Source organism: Myotis brandtii, unplaced genomic scaffold, assembly GCF_000412655.1.
Source record: "Myotis brandtii unplaced genomic scaffold, ASM41265v1 scaffold121, whole genome shotgun sequence".
Taxonomy (NCBI): Eukaryota; Metazoa; Chordata; class Mammalia; order Chiroptera; family Vespertilionidae; genus Myotis; species Myotis brandtii.
The window spans coordinates 201,965-218,980 of NW_005354212.1; the positions used below are offsets into that span (position 1 = coordinate 201,965).

The 17,016-nt window shown below is 41.5% G+C and overlaps 1 pseudogene; it reads left to right on the forward strand.

The window, feature by feature from the left end:
• The window catches only part of LOC102261124, an 18,396-nt pseudogene extending 14,547 nt beyond the window's left edge, over positions 1 to 3,849 (forward strand).
• The last annotated feature ends 13,167 nt before the right edge of the window (positions 3,850 to 17,016 follow it).

Sequence of the window (17,016 nt, forward strand, 5' to 3'; positions counted from 1 at the left end):
AATGAGGTACCATCTCACACCTGTCAGAATGGCTATCATCAACAAATCAACAAAGGGCAAGTGCTGGAGATGATGTGGAGAAAAAGGAATCTTCGTGCACTGCTGGTGGGAATGCAGACTGGTGTAGTCACTGTGGAAAACAGTATGGAGTTTCCTTTAAAATTTAAAAATGGAACTTCTATTTGACCCAATAACCCCACTCCAGGAATATATCACAAGAAATCAGAAACACCAATAAGAAAGGATATATGCATCCCTATGTTCATAGCAGCACAATTTACAATAGCTAAAATTTGGAAACAGGCTAAGTGCCCATCAGCAGATGAGTGGATTAAAAAACTGTGGTACATCTACACAATGGAATACTACGCTGCTGTAAAAAGAAAGAACCCCTACCATTTGCAACAGCATGGATGGACATGGAGAGCATTATGCTAAGCAAAATAAGCCAGTGGGAGAAAGATAAATATCACATGATCTCACTCATTTGTGGAATATAATAAACAACACAAACTGATGAACAAAAATAGATTCAGAGTCAAAGAAGCATTGAATAGACCATCAAACCTCAGAGGGAAGGCAGGGGAGGGTCGAGGTGGGGTGGTAAGGGATCAACCAAAGGACTTGAATGCATGCATAGAAGCATAACCAATGGACATGGACACTGGGGGGTGGGCGCATGTGCTGTTGGTGGGGCTGACCAGGGAGGGGTTAATAAGGGAAAATGGAGACTAAATTAAATCAATTAAAAGAAAAGTAAAGGTGCACAGGGATGGCAGTATGTAGAGATGTTTCCTGGAGACCATGGGATGGCAGCTCACTCACAGGTGGTGTGTCCTTGGGGAATTCTCTGTGGTTTGGGGGTTAGCTGTGCCCTTCAGTGTTGTAAACATGAAGTTATTAGTGCTTCATAAATGACAGGTGTTGGGATTCCAATTAGTGTTATCAAAGCTCACAACAATTTTGAAGATTAAAATCAGATAATTGGAAGAACAGTGGTGAAGAATATACATTCTAGATGTATGTTTCCTATGCTCATATCCTGGCATCTCTACTAACTAGTTGTGTGACTTTGGATAAGTTACTTAGCTCTTAGTCCTGTTGAGAGGACTGAACAAGATAGATGTAAATTGCTTAGAATGTTGTTTGGTGTGCAGCAAGCAATGACTAATGGTTAGCTATTATAATTTACGTTGATAAATGTAATGTCAAGTGGACTGTATATTCAAATTGGCTTTATTAGCTCATCTCACATTGTAGACAAGCTACATAGGAAGCCACATTATCAACAACTGCTTGGTGGTCATGGCACTGTAAGGAGTTACTTCTGTCTGCATGTTCTATAGTACTAGTCTATGAGAACATGGTGCATCCATGTCAGCACCCTCCAAATCAGGTTCATGGATAGAGCTGGCTACTAGCTTCTACTAGGCTATGGTGAGAGTTACTTTTCTGAGAGATATTCTGCTTTTTTGTGGTAAGTCTGTATGCTTATGTTTTGATGCCCTATTGCTAATTTTAAAGTGCAGCCCTAAGAGGACAATCTTTATTTCCATGATCACAGAGGTCATCTTCCTGTTGCCCCACTGTGTTCTTGCCCCACATGAATTATGCATGTATCCAGACTCAAAGTGCATCTTTCAGTGAAGACTGAGAATTCTATTAGCGAATAACCTATACTTTAAACAATTGCACATGTTTGGAATACTATGCAGCTGTAAAAAAGAAGGGTCTCTTATCCTTTGAGACAGCATGGAGGGACATGGAGAGTATCATGCTAAGCAAAATAAGCCAAATCAGAGAAAGACAATATCACATGATGTCACTCTCATGTGGAATTTAATGAACAAAATAAACTGATGAACAAAATAGATCCAGAGACATAGAAGCAGGGAACAAACTAATCAGTCTCAGAGGGAAGGGGAGTGAGCTGGGTGGAAAGAGATTAACCAAAGGATTAATATGCATATTAATAGTAGTGTGGTGAAGGTCTGGGTGGGGGCAGGGAAGGGTGGAGGAGACCAACAGGGGGGAAAAGGGGACATCTGTAATACTTTCAACAATAAATATACATTTTTTAAAAAAAGAATAGCTCATTTTGAAGATTTGTAGAAACAAAGTCACAATTTCAGAAATGACTTCTGAATTTTATTAAATACAATTAAATTTATGCAGTTGCCTGCTGAATTAAAGCCTTAAGATTTATCCAAATTATTGTGTCTGCTTTATCAATTTGGTCAAATTTCTAAAGAATGGGTGGAGTGAATTGTATACTAAAAATAGGTAAAGTAATAGTATATAAATTATACCTCAATAAAGTTATTTTTAAAATAGAGAGAAAAAGAAATTGATGAAGCTTCAAGGAAATCATGGCCACCCAACAAGAAATCGCAGAACAGTCTGAAAAACTACTCTTTTGTCATACTCGGGGCAATGTGTGTAGTAGGCCCTTCCTGGCTTTGACATTAGACAATCTTTTTATGAAGGACCCTCATAAGTGATGTGAACCTGTGATGACATTAGAGTTGTATTTTCATGATCTTGTTAAATAATGTTGAATGGCTACAACTAAGTTTGCTCTTTTTATGAAAAGGTAGATGGAGTGTTTTTGGACTGCCTCTGTTTACTATTAAAAGTCACTCTCCATCATGGTTGCACTTTAGCAATGAGAAATCAGGAGATTCGTTCCTGTATGGATCGTTGTAGAGACAATATTAAGAAGGATGAAGAGTTCTATTCTTTATTATCTCCTTTAACATGGCAGATAGTTTGGTGCAGCATTCATTTCCTCTGAATCCTAAGAGTAACATATATGAAAATAAACTTTTAAGTAGCAATGCAGTGCAGGAAATAGACTCCTATTCAGATATTACATTATCTTTTTCACCCCACTTCTATTGCCTTTTAAAAGTCATCTTCATCAGCTGTACATCCACCTGATGATCAGCGTCCAGAACTTCACCCTGGTCCCTCAGATGTCATGAAGAACATCTCGCTGCTGCACTACCAGGAGGAGATCAAGCATCAATCAGACTGTCAAAGTTCAGAGAGAAGATAGGGGAGGGTGGGGGTAAGGTGGAGAGATCAACCAAAGGACGTGTATGCATGCATATACTAGTAAGCCTAACCAATGGACACAGACACCAGGGGAGTGAGGGCATGAGTGGAGGGGTGGAGGGGGCAATGGAGGGGATAAGGACACATATGTAATACCTTAATCAATAAAGAAATAATAAAAAAGACACTGTAGCTTGTTTCCCAGATGCCAAGGCCCTGAAAGTGTATAGCCCGGAGTTCACGATGGACAGCACCCAGCTGGGGTTCCTGGTGTCTGGCTGTGACCACAGCCTGATAGTGTACATGTACCTGCCTGAGGCCAAGGAGAACTTTGGTGGCATGCGCCTGTTGCATGGGGCAGACTTCCCCGTGGGTTCCCCACCTTCTGGAGGACCTTGTGCCTGGGGAAGAGGTGGGCTGCTGAGGGGCCCAGTAAGAAGTCGGTTGTGCGGGAGAACAAGCACATCACATGGTTTGCCACACTGGATGGTGGCATCGGGCTCCTGCTGCCCATGCAGGGGAAGACCTACCAGTGGCTGCTGATATTGCAGAATGTGCTGACCACTATGCTCCCCACTACACTGGCCTCAACCCCTGCACTTTCTGGATGCTGTACATGGACTCACACACTCTGCAGAAGACCTTGGGGAGCATCCTCCACAGGAGCTGCTCAAAGGCTACCTGTACCTGAGCACCATAGAGTGCAGCGAGTTGGTCAAGAATATCCACACCATGCCTGACCTTATCCTGGATGACCTGTTAGAGATGGACCACGTCAGTGCCCACTTCTAGACCCCTGGATATGGCCACGGCCCATGTCCTGCCCTCTCCCCTTTTTGTACAAAGCACAAGAAAGATTTGTTTGATTTGAGAAAAAAAATCTTCATCATTTCTACTTGGCAATGAACCTCCAGCATCACACTCAAAATTAACTTAGAGCTTTCATTAAGTGCAGTCTAGACAGTATGTGTCTTTCCCCAAATCCAAACAATAACTTGATTTTCCTCCAATCCAAACCTTCCTCCTAAAGAGAAAAGGTGAAAGTATGTATGGCTGCTTTCAGACCTTAGATGAGGTAAGTTCAGTGTTCAATAACTTCATCAAATAAGGTCTAAATTTTATGGTGCGAATGCCAGGCTTCACAGGTCAGTGAGTGTTTGCAAATGGTACACAGGCTTCCTATATCAAATTTGTACAAAGGAATTGATTTTGGTGGTTGGAATAAGGCCATTTTAGTCTTACTGCAAGCTTTCAGGAAATAATGGCATTATAGTAGAAGATAAATTATAAGCAGATTACTGTTTTTAAGTATTATTCAGAATGTTAACAACTAATATAATGGGCTCGTTATTTCAATTCTAAATAGCAAGTGACAACCTGATTTTTAAAGTTCTCTAGTACCTCTCAGCAGTCATGTAGATTCCAGGGACAGCTGTGCTGTCTAGCTGACAGAAACATAATGTTTTATTTTTAACCTTTGTTTTCTTCCTTTTGGGTCTTCTGTGCCTGTTATTGACAGGGCAGCCAAAAGAGGCAGACGGGGCGATTGATGTCTGGCAGGTTTCACCACTGGGAGGTGGGGAGAAATGTATTTCCAAAATGGGGGTTCTGGGTGTGTTTTACGTTTGTGTGAGATATTAATTGGCAGAAAGATTGTAATGTATGTAATGCATCCTACTCGAACTCCTATGATACATCATGGGCCCTTGTCACCTTTTACCTGTGGATCACCGCAGGTAAATGGGATGTTTTCATAAATTTTTAGCTTACCCATTCTAGGAGGTCTTCAGGGCTTTGTGCAGCACATATAGGCACGGTATCTTTTAAGGGGGCCTTCCATAGCTACGCGTCTGCAGTGGTTAGGAACCAAATGCATGGAGTGCTTTATACACATAAAATTAGTTCTGTAGAAGCCTCAGGGCTTTTTAGCAGATTTAGTCATTTCTGTCTCTGTACACGTGTTGCCCTTTCAACATTCCTCTGGCCTCAGGTAAATGGTGTGTTTTCATAAATTTTTAGCTTACCCATTGTAGGAGGTCTTCAGGGCTTTGTACAGCACATATAGGCACCGTATCTTTCAAGGGGGCCTTCCATAGCTACGTGTCTGCAGTGGTTAGGAACCGAATGCATGGAGTGCTTTATACACATAAAAATAGTTCTGTAGAAGCCTCAGGGCCTTTTAGCAGATTCAGTCATTTCTGTCTCTGTACACGTGTTGCCCTTTCAACATTCCTCTGTTGTTTGTTCTTGACTAGGGCAGTAATCACTGCCATCTTTGCTTCTCTCCTTGTATATAGCATAGAGTCTAGCATGCAGTACGTGGTTTTGCTTATTAAATGTCTACCCCCCGACCACCACCACCACCTCAGGACTGAGGGTTAAAATCTAGCAAAATCTGACAAAATCTCGAATATAGTGTATTTGCTAATGTGAATTTGGGGCTTAGAACTGAGTCTGTATGATACTCAGGTGGGAAGGACTTAGGTAATAATGTTTAGTTTCTTAGGAAAGGAAAGCAAAACTACTTCAAGCCCTCATGCTTCCACAGTGTAAATACCTTCCCCCAGCGGATTTCCCATCTGTAAATGAGGAAGTTGGATGGGTCTCAAGGATCCTTTCAAGCTTAAAAATTCAGCATCTTTGGCATAAGGTACTAATTGCTTTTATTTTTCCTTGTTCTTTATATTTCGATGATCTGATGTTCTGTTTGCTTTTCAGCCATGAAACTAATAGACCTTAACTATAGCCAGGACCTGCAAGGGAAACCTTCCATCATTTGGGTTTTTCAATGCTTGAATGATATTTGCAACTGGCATATCAGGTTACATCTTTCATGTATATATCTTACGACTGCACTTTGAATATAAATGAAAGATAATTAATTTTATTAGAATCATTTCAAATTATCCTCTCTCCCACTATTAAAATATCCTCTCTAGTTTATAGTAGTTTATTTTGTTGTTAAGTAGAGATTACCTCTTCTTTCTCAGACACATTGGGCCTACTCAAGCTGTTGTGAAAGGCCCACTATCCAGGACCCCATAACCAGTTGGTTTCAGTGGAATCTCTACTTCTAGTCTAAGTGGTTCATTTCATCACTTAGAATAGAGGCGGTTCTCAGATATGTATGTTCCTTGGAGCTGAGGTGTTCAGGGTCACTCTAGGAAAGACAGTTCCTTATGTAAAAAAGTGGGCACTCTGTCTCTTCATGCCAGCCTTCTGTCTAAAGGGCTTCCATTCTGTTGCCTCTTCTCTCAGGTCCCACTTCCGGTCTCACTCCTCCTGTGTTCCCCTGCCTGTTCTTTAAAAGCCTGAAGTTGCAAGGAACCTCAGAGATCATGTGTAAGTTTGACGGTGAGGAAGCTGAGGCCTGGAGAGGTCATTCAAACTTCTTGAGGTCAAACAGCTAGTAAGGGAAGAGGGGGACCTGAACTTTTGACTTTTATGTCAAAGCCTTTTCTCCCCCACCAGGCTGGGAAAGGGGCAGTGGCAGGAGGTATTAGAGTCCATAGTGCAGTTTACAATAGTTTACAATAGCAAGACTTTCCTTTCAGTTTTTTCTCTCTTGTTTTACAAAGTTTTTTTTTTTTTTAACTTTCCCAGTTCTCTCATTTTCTTACATGGAAGGCTAAACTGACATCTTGCACAGAGGACTGATGAACTGTTTTCTGCAAAATAAACAGTGGAAAGCAAATAGCACAAGTATTTAGGGACATTCAAGGGTCCTCAGTGCCCAAGCTTCCAACAGCTCAGTAAACTTGCCTGCTTGATGTGTTCAGGGATTGGGCATCAGAGGAGCAGAGTTTCAGTGAGTGAGTGAGCGAGTGAGTGCAGAGTCTTCTTGGCAGCGCGATGTGTCTATTTTTCCAGAAAGTGTAAAAACGCAGAATCATCATCCCCGAAGCTCAGAGAGCCTGGCAGCCAACAAGACTCATTTCTCTGCTCCAAGTGCAATGTTAACAAGACACTGAGTGTCACATCAGAGATCCCAGAAGAGGAGCCATGCATCCCTTTATGTTCCACATAGATCCGCGGGGAATGTGGCTTCAGTCTCATGGGGGAAGTTTCTAGCTCCGCACAGTCATATCAATGAGTTTATGCCTCCATGGAGGAGGCAGGGGTTGTAAAGAATATTGGGAAGATGACTTCACTTCTAAGTGTCTAGATGTTGGGGAAAGTTTAAAACTATGAGTAGGAAGTTTAAAAAGACTAACCCGGGCATGATAAAGGGGCTGCAGCTTCTCTTGCTTTCGTCCCTTGTTTCCTTTCCTTTTCTCCCTTTCCCCCTTTGTGCTGCCATTCCAACCTGCAGACCCTAGCTAACTTACAAACTGCAAGGCTTGCAAAAACATCTCCTGAGAGAACTGTTCAGACAGAATACTGGGATGGGATTGAACCAACAATCCTAAGGGACATTCCAGTTGTGAGTTTTAGAACAGTTAAAGATGAGAACATCTGCCTGAGTGAGACCACGAGGACATATACCCCTGCCTTCCCCTCACCCTAGGAGACTCCAATCCTGCTGCCCTTCCACTCACATTCCCTGGTCTTCGGATATTTCCTGATGTGCATGAGGTGAATAAAGCATTTAGTCTCAAAGAGTCATTGAAACCATTTTATTTTGATTAGAGGATTTAGTGTTCATAAACAAAAGGGTTTTAACTTTGACTTTTCAACCCAGCTGAAAACAGAGATACCCAATGGTGTCAGAGTAATAAAATTTGTTAAAACCAACTCTCAAAACTCCACATCCTTTTCAGTAAGGTTGAGAGAGGATGGGTTTGTAAACATTGTCAGGCTATCCTATATAATAAAAAGCTAATATGCAAATAGACCGAATGGTGGAATGACCAGTTGCTATGATGCGCACTGACCACCAGGGGACAAACACTCAATGCAGGAGCTGCCCCCTGGTGGTCAGTGTGCTCCCACAGGGGGAATGCTGCTCAGCCAGAAGCTGGGCTCATGGCAGGCGAGTGCAGCAGTGGTGGTGGCAGCCTCTCCTGCTTCCACCTCTGCTGCAGCGCTAAGGATGTGAGACTGATGGCTTAGGCCCGCTCCCCATGGGAGCCGTCAGTCGGACATCCCCGAGGGCTCCTGGACTGCAAGAAGGTGCAGGCCCGGCTGAGGGACCCGCCCAAGTGCACAAATCTTGTGCACTGGACCTCTAGTCTTCAAATAATTAGCAGCCATGTTTTAGTGTGCTCTGAGGCTTGCATTTACTCACTATGACCCTCTGACTTAGGGAACAGTCAGTAATCTTAGTCTGCTGTCTTCCAAAACTTGGAACAGGCAGTTTGTGTTTGAGGCTGATGCAAAGCAAGAAGATAAGATGAATTATGGTTTTTCAAACTCTCCAGGTGATAAGGACCAGGTAGCTTATTCAATATCAACGTGCTTCTCTTTGTGAGAAGTAAGTGCAAAGAATTGAGAATTACCCAGCATAGGAAAATACCCAGGTGATGCTTCTCTCAGATCATCTGGGGGTGCGTAGGAAGCAGATGTGTAGCCCTGAGGATAGTAGGGTGAGGATAAGAAACAATAAACTCTAGGCATTTTGTATCCCCCTGCTACTTTCCAGGACTTGTAGTCAGAGAGACTGTGTAATACAGTTGACCCTGAACAACTCAGGGTTTAGGAGCAACGACCCCCTCAAACAGTTGAAAATCCACATCTAACTTTTAACTCCCATAAAACTTACCTACTCATAACCTACTGTTGACCGGAAGCCTTACTGATAACATAAACAGTTGATTAATACATACTTTGTATGTTATATGTATTAGATACTGTATTCTTACAATAAAGTCAGCTAGAGAAAAGAAAATCATGAGAAAGAGAAAACACATTTATAGTACTTATTGAAAAAAATCTGTGTATAACTGGACCTCTGTAGTTCAAACCTGTGTTGTTCAAGAGACAATTATCCTAGCTTACCAGTCTTCTGTCACAAGAAACTGCTTTCCACCATCTCCCGGATGAGTTAATGCCACAAACATTGTGTATGCGGTCAGGTTTGAGTGAGATGGGCCTCACTTAATAGTTGTGTATCCCTGGTCAATCCACTAACCTTTCTACGTATTTTTCCTCTGTAAAATAGAAATGAAAACATCTAACTTAATAGGTTATTATCAGAATTAAAGCACATAAATGTCTAACACACTGTGACACAGTGGCTCTTCCTAAGCATTTCTTCCTCTTGCCTTGCCTGCTTTCTTGTACTTCAGCACGTCGTGTTCTAAGACCTCTTGCTACTCAAAGGCTTTGACACAGAATTCTGTATTGTCTCTAAAAGTCTCATGCAGCCTGCACACCCAACTTCTGCTTAATTGCTTCCTCCCACCACTGCTCTCGGTAAGCTCTCTATAACTCAGTTTGAAATTTAACCCTGTTTGCCCCTTGTCAAGGAAACTGTGCTTGGGGGGTAAGCTGTCTCTGAAGAATTGTGCAATTTAGGAAAATTAAGTTTCAGGCCAGCCATGTGGCTCTGACAGCTTATACTGCTTGGTACTTAGCAATAATGGAGAAAATGCCAGTAAAAATGACAAAACGGCAGAGCCCTGACCCACCAGGTAATTATATATTGAATATGTCTTGGCTCAAACCAGGAATGATTTTGCTTAAATGAACTAAGGGCAAAACTACATGTTGTAAGTCATATAAAACAAGACCAGTGCCCTAGGTAATTAAAGATGCAAACTAGAAGCACAAGATGTTTGAAAATGGAAAATGACTATCACTGGCTTCCAAGGGGAGAGGTGGGGGGTGGAGGGGAAGGGCAGATCATTTCTCTTTAATGAATACATTTCAGAAATGTACCGTATTTGGGCATGAAAAAAGATAGGCAGCTATTCAAACCTAGCACTATTTTTTTTTAAACATTAGAATAAAAAATGATGAGAGGTATATGTTGTCCAGAGCCCACAACTACTCTTATCATCCTATAGCTGCACAGAGAAGGGCAAAAAAGGTAAAGAGTTTGAAAGAGATAAGTACAAAACCACAGAGTGAATTTGTGCAGGAATGAGGATTAGAGCCATTAAGTACTTTAGTCACTTGATCCTGCTAATCTTTGTTCTCTAATGTGAAAAATTCATGGGCTTTAGGAAGAGAATATTGTAGGTTCTTAGATGAAACCAAGGCTGACAGTCATTGTTATAATCCCCACATATTTGCACCCTATCTCTTCAGTCATCAGAAACAGGAAGCTGGAGAAGGCAGGCAGAGAGATTAGCTCTCCATTTCTCAGCACATTGTGTTTTTGCATTGCAGCCTCTTTAATTACTGAAAAGTAATTCACTGAACAGTACCCTAGTGGCTTGAAGAAGTTAATGCAGTTTCCAGAAGTGTCTAACCTTCTCCCAAGGAGTAGCTTAAGTACAGAGAAAATCTGGCTCAATAAATACTAAACAAAAATCAACCTGTAAGGGTCAAACTCTACACAACAATATTGAACCAATGGCCCATTTAATCCAGTACCTTCTCAATAAATCCCCTTTCACCATAAAGCACTATTTGCCTGGTAATTTCCAGGAATTGATGGTCATTCTTCCTCAATCCTTTGAGGTCAGGTCAGTATCAATTTATCCCTTCACTCATTTCATCATCTACCATCCATCCATCCATCTATCCATCCATCCATCCATCTTATTGAGCATCTACTGTGCAAGGTTTGTGATAAATAAGACTCAGTCTTTCTTGTAAAGAACTCCCTGGAAAAGGGAGATGGATGAGCTAGAAATCCATAATAGACTCTAAGAGAGGTCTATAGAAAGACAATGGGCAGCATCTGTTCCAGAAGCCATCATGGATCAGCATTTTTCCACAGCCTGTGTAAGTAGCTTCCTTTATGTGCTCCCACATGACTCTGTGTTTCCCTGTATTCTAGCACATATGTTGTAATAATATTTTTATTGTATTTGTCTCCCCTCCTATGATATGGTTTCCTTGAGGGTAGGGACTCGGTCTCAGTTGTCTTTTTCCCTCAGTGTCTAGATCAGTGATGGCTAACCTATGACACGCATGTCAGAGGTGACACACGAACTCATTTTTTTTGGTTGATTTTTTTTTTGTTAAATGGCATTTAAATATATAAAATAAATATCAAAAATATAAATCTTTGTTTTACTATGGTTGCAAGTATCAAAAAATTTCTATATGTGACACAGCACAAGAGTTAAGTTAGGGTTTTTCAAAATGCTGACACGCCGAGCTCAAAAGGTTCGCCATCACTGGTCTAGATCATCCACAGGCACTGAGAAGGCCTCAATAAATGTTGATTGATGGACGAATGGATGAGGATACATTATTTTGGCTGTGAATCCAGCTACACCAGGCAGGGTTTTGACCTACACATACAACCACATATTGCTTGGTTATTTTTAAGAGGTAATAGCTGGGAATGACCACAGATTCTCAAGCTATGGGTATAAATAAGTAGGGATTAAAATAGGGATACATTTTTATTTATGGCTTAGGCAAATTTAAAATTTGTGTGGGTGGCTCACAACTGCTTTCAGAATGAAAAATACAAATTAAACATGAATACATAGATGTGCTATATATAGTAGCATCCTAGATTGCTTCCTTTACCTTGTACACTATGCTCAATCAATCTCTACATCTTGCTCATTCTACGACCTTCATATCTTTAAAATCTATTCACTTCTCTCCATTTTCACTGCTACTATCTTAGCATAGGCCACCCTCATTTAGTTCATAGAAACTGTTCCATATTCCTAGATTCTAGTCTTATCTTTTCCTCCCTGAAACCTATTCTCCCCATGGAAGCCAAAATATCTTCCTAAAGTGTATGTGATTATGCCTTTGCCTTGCTTAAGACTCTTCAGTCACCCAGCTGCATACAGGATAAAGCCTTAGCTTGTTAGCATTGATGCAAAGGCCTTCATGGTCACCTCTGTATTGTCATCTCCTGATTCTTCTCTGTTGATCTCCTTGCCCTATGAATGCTCCATGCATTGTCTTTGTCCTGCCTCCTGGCCTTTGTGCCACTTGCTCTTTGGTCAGATGTCCTGTTCTAGCCCAGTTCGAGCCCTACACCCTTCCTTCTTTATACTCCACTAAGTTCTATCAATACAAATGTGTCTTCATTCAAAATCCCTTTCCTGAGTGTCCACTTCCTCCTTCCTCCTCCCAAAACACATGTCGGCTACAAGTCATTTCTTTGTTTTTCCATAGCTCCCGTGTCCTTTTCACACCAAAGAGTGGATGCTTCTCTGCTTGTCTATCTATACTAAATCTTGTTTACTTAACTCTCTAATACTTAGCTTATTATTAAGCATTAAACACTTAACAATTAAGAAGGAAATGACTGAAAGTAAATAAAGGGTAAGTGAAGGGTCATTTCCGTTTCAATTTTTGCCCACACTGGGTCTTTCTTTTCTTCTTTTATTTTTTTAATTGTCACCCAAGTATATTTTTCCATTGATTTTTAGAGAGAGTGGAAGGGAGGGGGAAACACAGAAAGAGAAACATTGATGTGAGAGAGACACATGGATTGGTTGCCTCCCGTATGCACCCTGACTGGGGTCAGGGATCAAACCTGCAACTGAGGTACGTGCCCTTGACCAGAATCAAACCTGGGACTCTTTAGTCCACAGGCCGATGCTCTATCCATTGAGCAAAACCAGCTAGGGCTGGATCTTTCATAGTAGGATTCATTTCATGTGAATCCTTGTAAGTTTTTAGTGATGGGCAAACTGGAAATGGAAGTGCAGAACATTCCAAACATTTTTGGTGAGTCAAGTCCTTATTTCTGATGCTTCAGTAAAATTTGGAAAACTAGGATGACCAACAAACCTGGTTTGCTTGCGACTGTCCTGGGTACTTAAAGTGCCACTTACTGGGAGAGTCCTCATTCCTGTTTTCATCCCCAAAAGTCTTACATGCTGTGTAATTCCCCCAAGTCCTTTGGAAACAGGGCACACTGGGACTGTTGTTTACCTTATCAGTAGAAATCCCAGGCCTTGGAGCTCATCTCCCTAGAACTTCTCCCTAGAACTTCCACAACCTGCCTCCAGGGGGTGCAGTCATATGGGAAAATTACAAAAGGTTAAAAAAGGTTAACTGTGAACTGAGGCTCTCTAAGATCAGACCAGCTTTCTGTAAGGTAACTGGTGTGACCCAGCGTCTGCGGAGCTCCTTCTCCTGGCAGCTGTGAGGAGTGGCATGAGTCCTGAACTGAGAGAAGACCTGGGATCTTAGATTCCTCAAAGCTAGTTGACCTTGGGCCCGCTGTTTAACCTCTTTGAGCTGTAGTGTCTTCATCTGTAAAATGAAATGCCTTTCCTATATGCATCCCAGGTTGTTGGGGATTCAAAACGATAGTGTATGTGAGAATAATTTGAAAGCCATGAGTGCTCTGCCATTGTGACTACCATTATCCGTTAGCAATGCTATGAGAACACAGGCTGAGTTTTTCCACCAGAAGTTATAGTTGGCATATTTCTACAAGTGTCTGCTCTCAAGTGTATAAAACAGACCTGTGCAGAGACATGAAGCCAATCTGCCAGTGCGTGATGCACAGCTGCACAGGCTGGGTGTGGTGCAGGGCTGGCCAGCCACAAACAGCAGTATCTGTCTTGCCAAGATGCAGCCAGGGATCATCTTTTGCAGAATGGAACTGTGCAAATTACACAACAGTAATCTGACTACCTGATCATTATTTTTAGTGACATTTGCCCAATTAGGCCTCAGACCATATACAGGATGAGTTGAATTTTGAAAGCTATATTAAAATTTAGCATCCACCCTTAATGCTTGTGTGTGTGTGTGTGTGTGTGTGTGTGTGTGTGTGTGTTTTAGAAGCATGATGCCTCTTGACATTTTATTCTATTTCTTTAAAATCACAGAAAAACTACCAATCCTGATGCCTCTCTCCTCTTATAGCATTTTTGAAACATAAACTACTTTTGAGATAACATATTCTACTACCTTTTGCAGAAAATCTATGCCATCTCTCCTCACCACTTTATCCCCCCCCCACACACACTCTCAGTTACACCATGATGTGTCTGCACCACAGAAAATTACTGACCCTGTGATCTGAACAACAAAATGTTCTCAAAATATATTGCCTCATCTGTGAGGTTTGATTAAACCATTTATCAGCAAAAAATAAAAATTGCTTTTCTTTGAGTAGCATGTCTGGAGATTCAGGAGTACTCTGTGAGCTATTGTGATCTCAGCATTTATAGTAGAACTGCATACTATATTACTAGTTTATGACGATATGGAAGTGAGCTTAAATTAGGAGGAAGATTGTCTTCTGCTACTTGCACTGCTCGTCACATCTGGGTTTGATTCTGACTATATTGTTGGCTAGATTAGAGCATCTATAGGCATTTAATTGTAGTTTATATACGTACTTGCTTTTGTTAACAAAACCATATGATCACTCCTCCATCTTGATGCATATGCAATGAAGTCTTTTCCCAGCCATGAAGATGGATTTATGGTATGTGCTTTCTCACCGAAATGAAATACCTGACTAAAATTAGGGATGTGGCTAGACATTAAACAGCAGTGTCCCCCCCTCCCCCTCCTGCCCATGTAAAACTCATTAATTCCAAGGACCTCTGAGTTGCCATCTTTATCTTTCCCGCTCTGTTACCTACTTGTGGAGTAGGTTACTCCAGTGAATGCAAGTTAGATGGCTGCACCGTTTGATCCTCTACAACTCCATGAGACTTATGTGAACTTCACATATGTGGTCACTTTTCATGTTTCTAGATGGGGTTACATTTGGCGTAGGATGATTTGAGCACATTGTTACCCAGCCCTCATTATAGACATAGTGCCAGAAGACTGTGGGAGGCGAATGTCTTATTTACACAGCTACAAAATTGAATAGTAGTTGATTCTGTTTGAAGTTTTTAGAGAGGTTTTGTGGAAGAGATTGATAACATTAATTTATCCTTCTAACATTTATTGAGCAGCTACGGTGTACTGGGTACTGTGCACATCATAGAGATGAGATCAAGAGACACAGTTCCTAAAGGAGTTTAGCATCTTAGGGGCTGCCAGACTTGCAAATAAACACAGTGACAACTGCTGTAAGGGAGTATGTAAACTGCAGGGAAAGCATGGGTGTAGGAGAATTACAGTTTGCCTGAGGGTTTGGGGAAGTTTTCCTGGTGGGAATAGAATTTTAATTGAGACTTGAAGAAAGATTAGAAGTTAAACAAACAAACAAACAAACAAACAAACAAAAGAGCATTGCAGGAGGGGGAAATGTACCAAGGACTGCAGGCAAGAGAGAGCTTGGTTGTTCAGTACTTCTGGGGATTAAAGTGTGTTTGTGTGTGTGTGTGTGTGTGTGTGTGTGTGTGTGTGTGTGTGAAGGGGTTGGGGTGTGTGTGTGTTGTGTGTGTGTGTGTGTGTGTGTGGAATGTTGGGGCGGAGGCTGTAGGCTGGGTGGACATAGGGAGTCAGAGTCAGGCTAATCACAAGGAATTTAGCTTCAATGCTGTTTAAGTGCTTTTAAAAAAAATCAAGGCAGAGTTTGTGACACATGGCAGTGGGGAGAGCAGCAATTATACATTTCCCTCAGTCTAGCTGCAACTCCCCTGAGTGACTAGAAAAGCTAGGCATGCCCTTGAGAACATGTCAAATGTGAGTGGGAAAGAGCTGAAGTTATTACCTTGGTGACTGGGAACTATCCAGCATTTTGAGAAGCGGTATATTGGGCCAGATTTGCATGTTCATGTTACTAATGAGAAAACAGGCTGAGAGACTTCGTGATTTCCTTTCAGGTTAAAGATCCGGGGATGTTTAAAGGCAGGATTTTATTCACGTTGACTAAATGCACTAGTGCTGTTTTCATTTCACTAAAAGATGAAGAGAAGACTAACAGGGGCAGGTAGGTAAGGATTTACAGTACACACAGAGGAGAGACGGCTGAGTGCTGGGCAGTTGAATAGAATGGAAAGAGAGCAGTTGGGCCAAATTTTAAGGGTTGAGAAGGACCCTCAAAAGATTAGAGAAAATGACAGATGGGCATCTGGTAGAAGTCCTAAAATTTCTGGTTAAAGATCTGTAGCCTAAAGGGACATTTTTGGAGAGTTATAACAAAGTTCAAAGGAAATGATGGAAGGGGACTAATATTATGCATCAATAACCTTAACATGTAACTTATCCATAATCTAGTATGTTGATCTTGAAATGAATAATCTAGTTGGGGATTGGGAATCCCGGCCATGGCAGCAGAATTCAGTTTAACACAGTTCCAGCTCATCCTCCAATGGAGACATTAGTTATTAGAAACATGAGAAGTCCCAAGAGCGCAGACTATGCGAATGGTGCAGCTGGGTAGTGGAGCTACAACTCAGTGATTTTCCTTATTCAAGCACAATCCTTTGTGTCAGGGATAGCTTGGAAGGAGTGCTGCTTTAAAACACACAGAGGATATGGCCACATGAGACGAAGCATTTTGCAAGCAAAACCAGCCGGCTGGGGACAGCAACTCATTGCCCTGGGGGTTTTATCTTAGACCTTTCAAATATGGGCTTCTTAATTCAGAACTGGTTCTTAGCCAGGAGGGCTGTGGTTTGAATACTGAAAACCTATTCCTCATTGCTTTAATGTTTTGGCAAAGCTCAGCTGTCACCGTGGCCTTCAGTTGTTATTCTTGCCTAACATATCAGCTTGACACGTTCTAGAAGCTTTATTCTATTCCTCCATGTTCTAGAAGCCTCCAGTGAAGTGAGAACCAGTGCATTGGAGATATGACAAATCACTCAATTTATCATATGCCAAACCTATGAAAACATTTTCTCTTAAAATTTACAGAGGCTTTTTTAGTGTTTAACATATTTAAGAATATGGGCCCTAAAGTGTGGTGGAGATTAAGCCATGTGCTGCTTTCTTTTGGCATTTGTATTAATATTTTCCTTGGATATGCTCCATGTCTTAGAGAGCATCTGCAAGGATTAACATTTT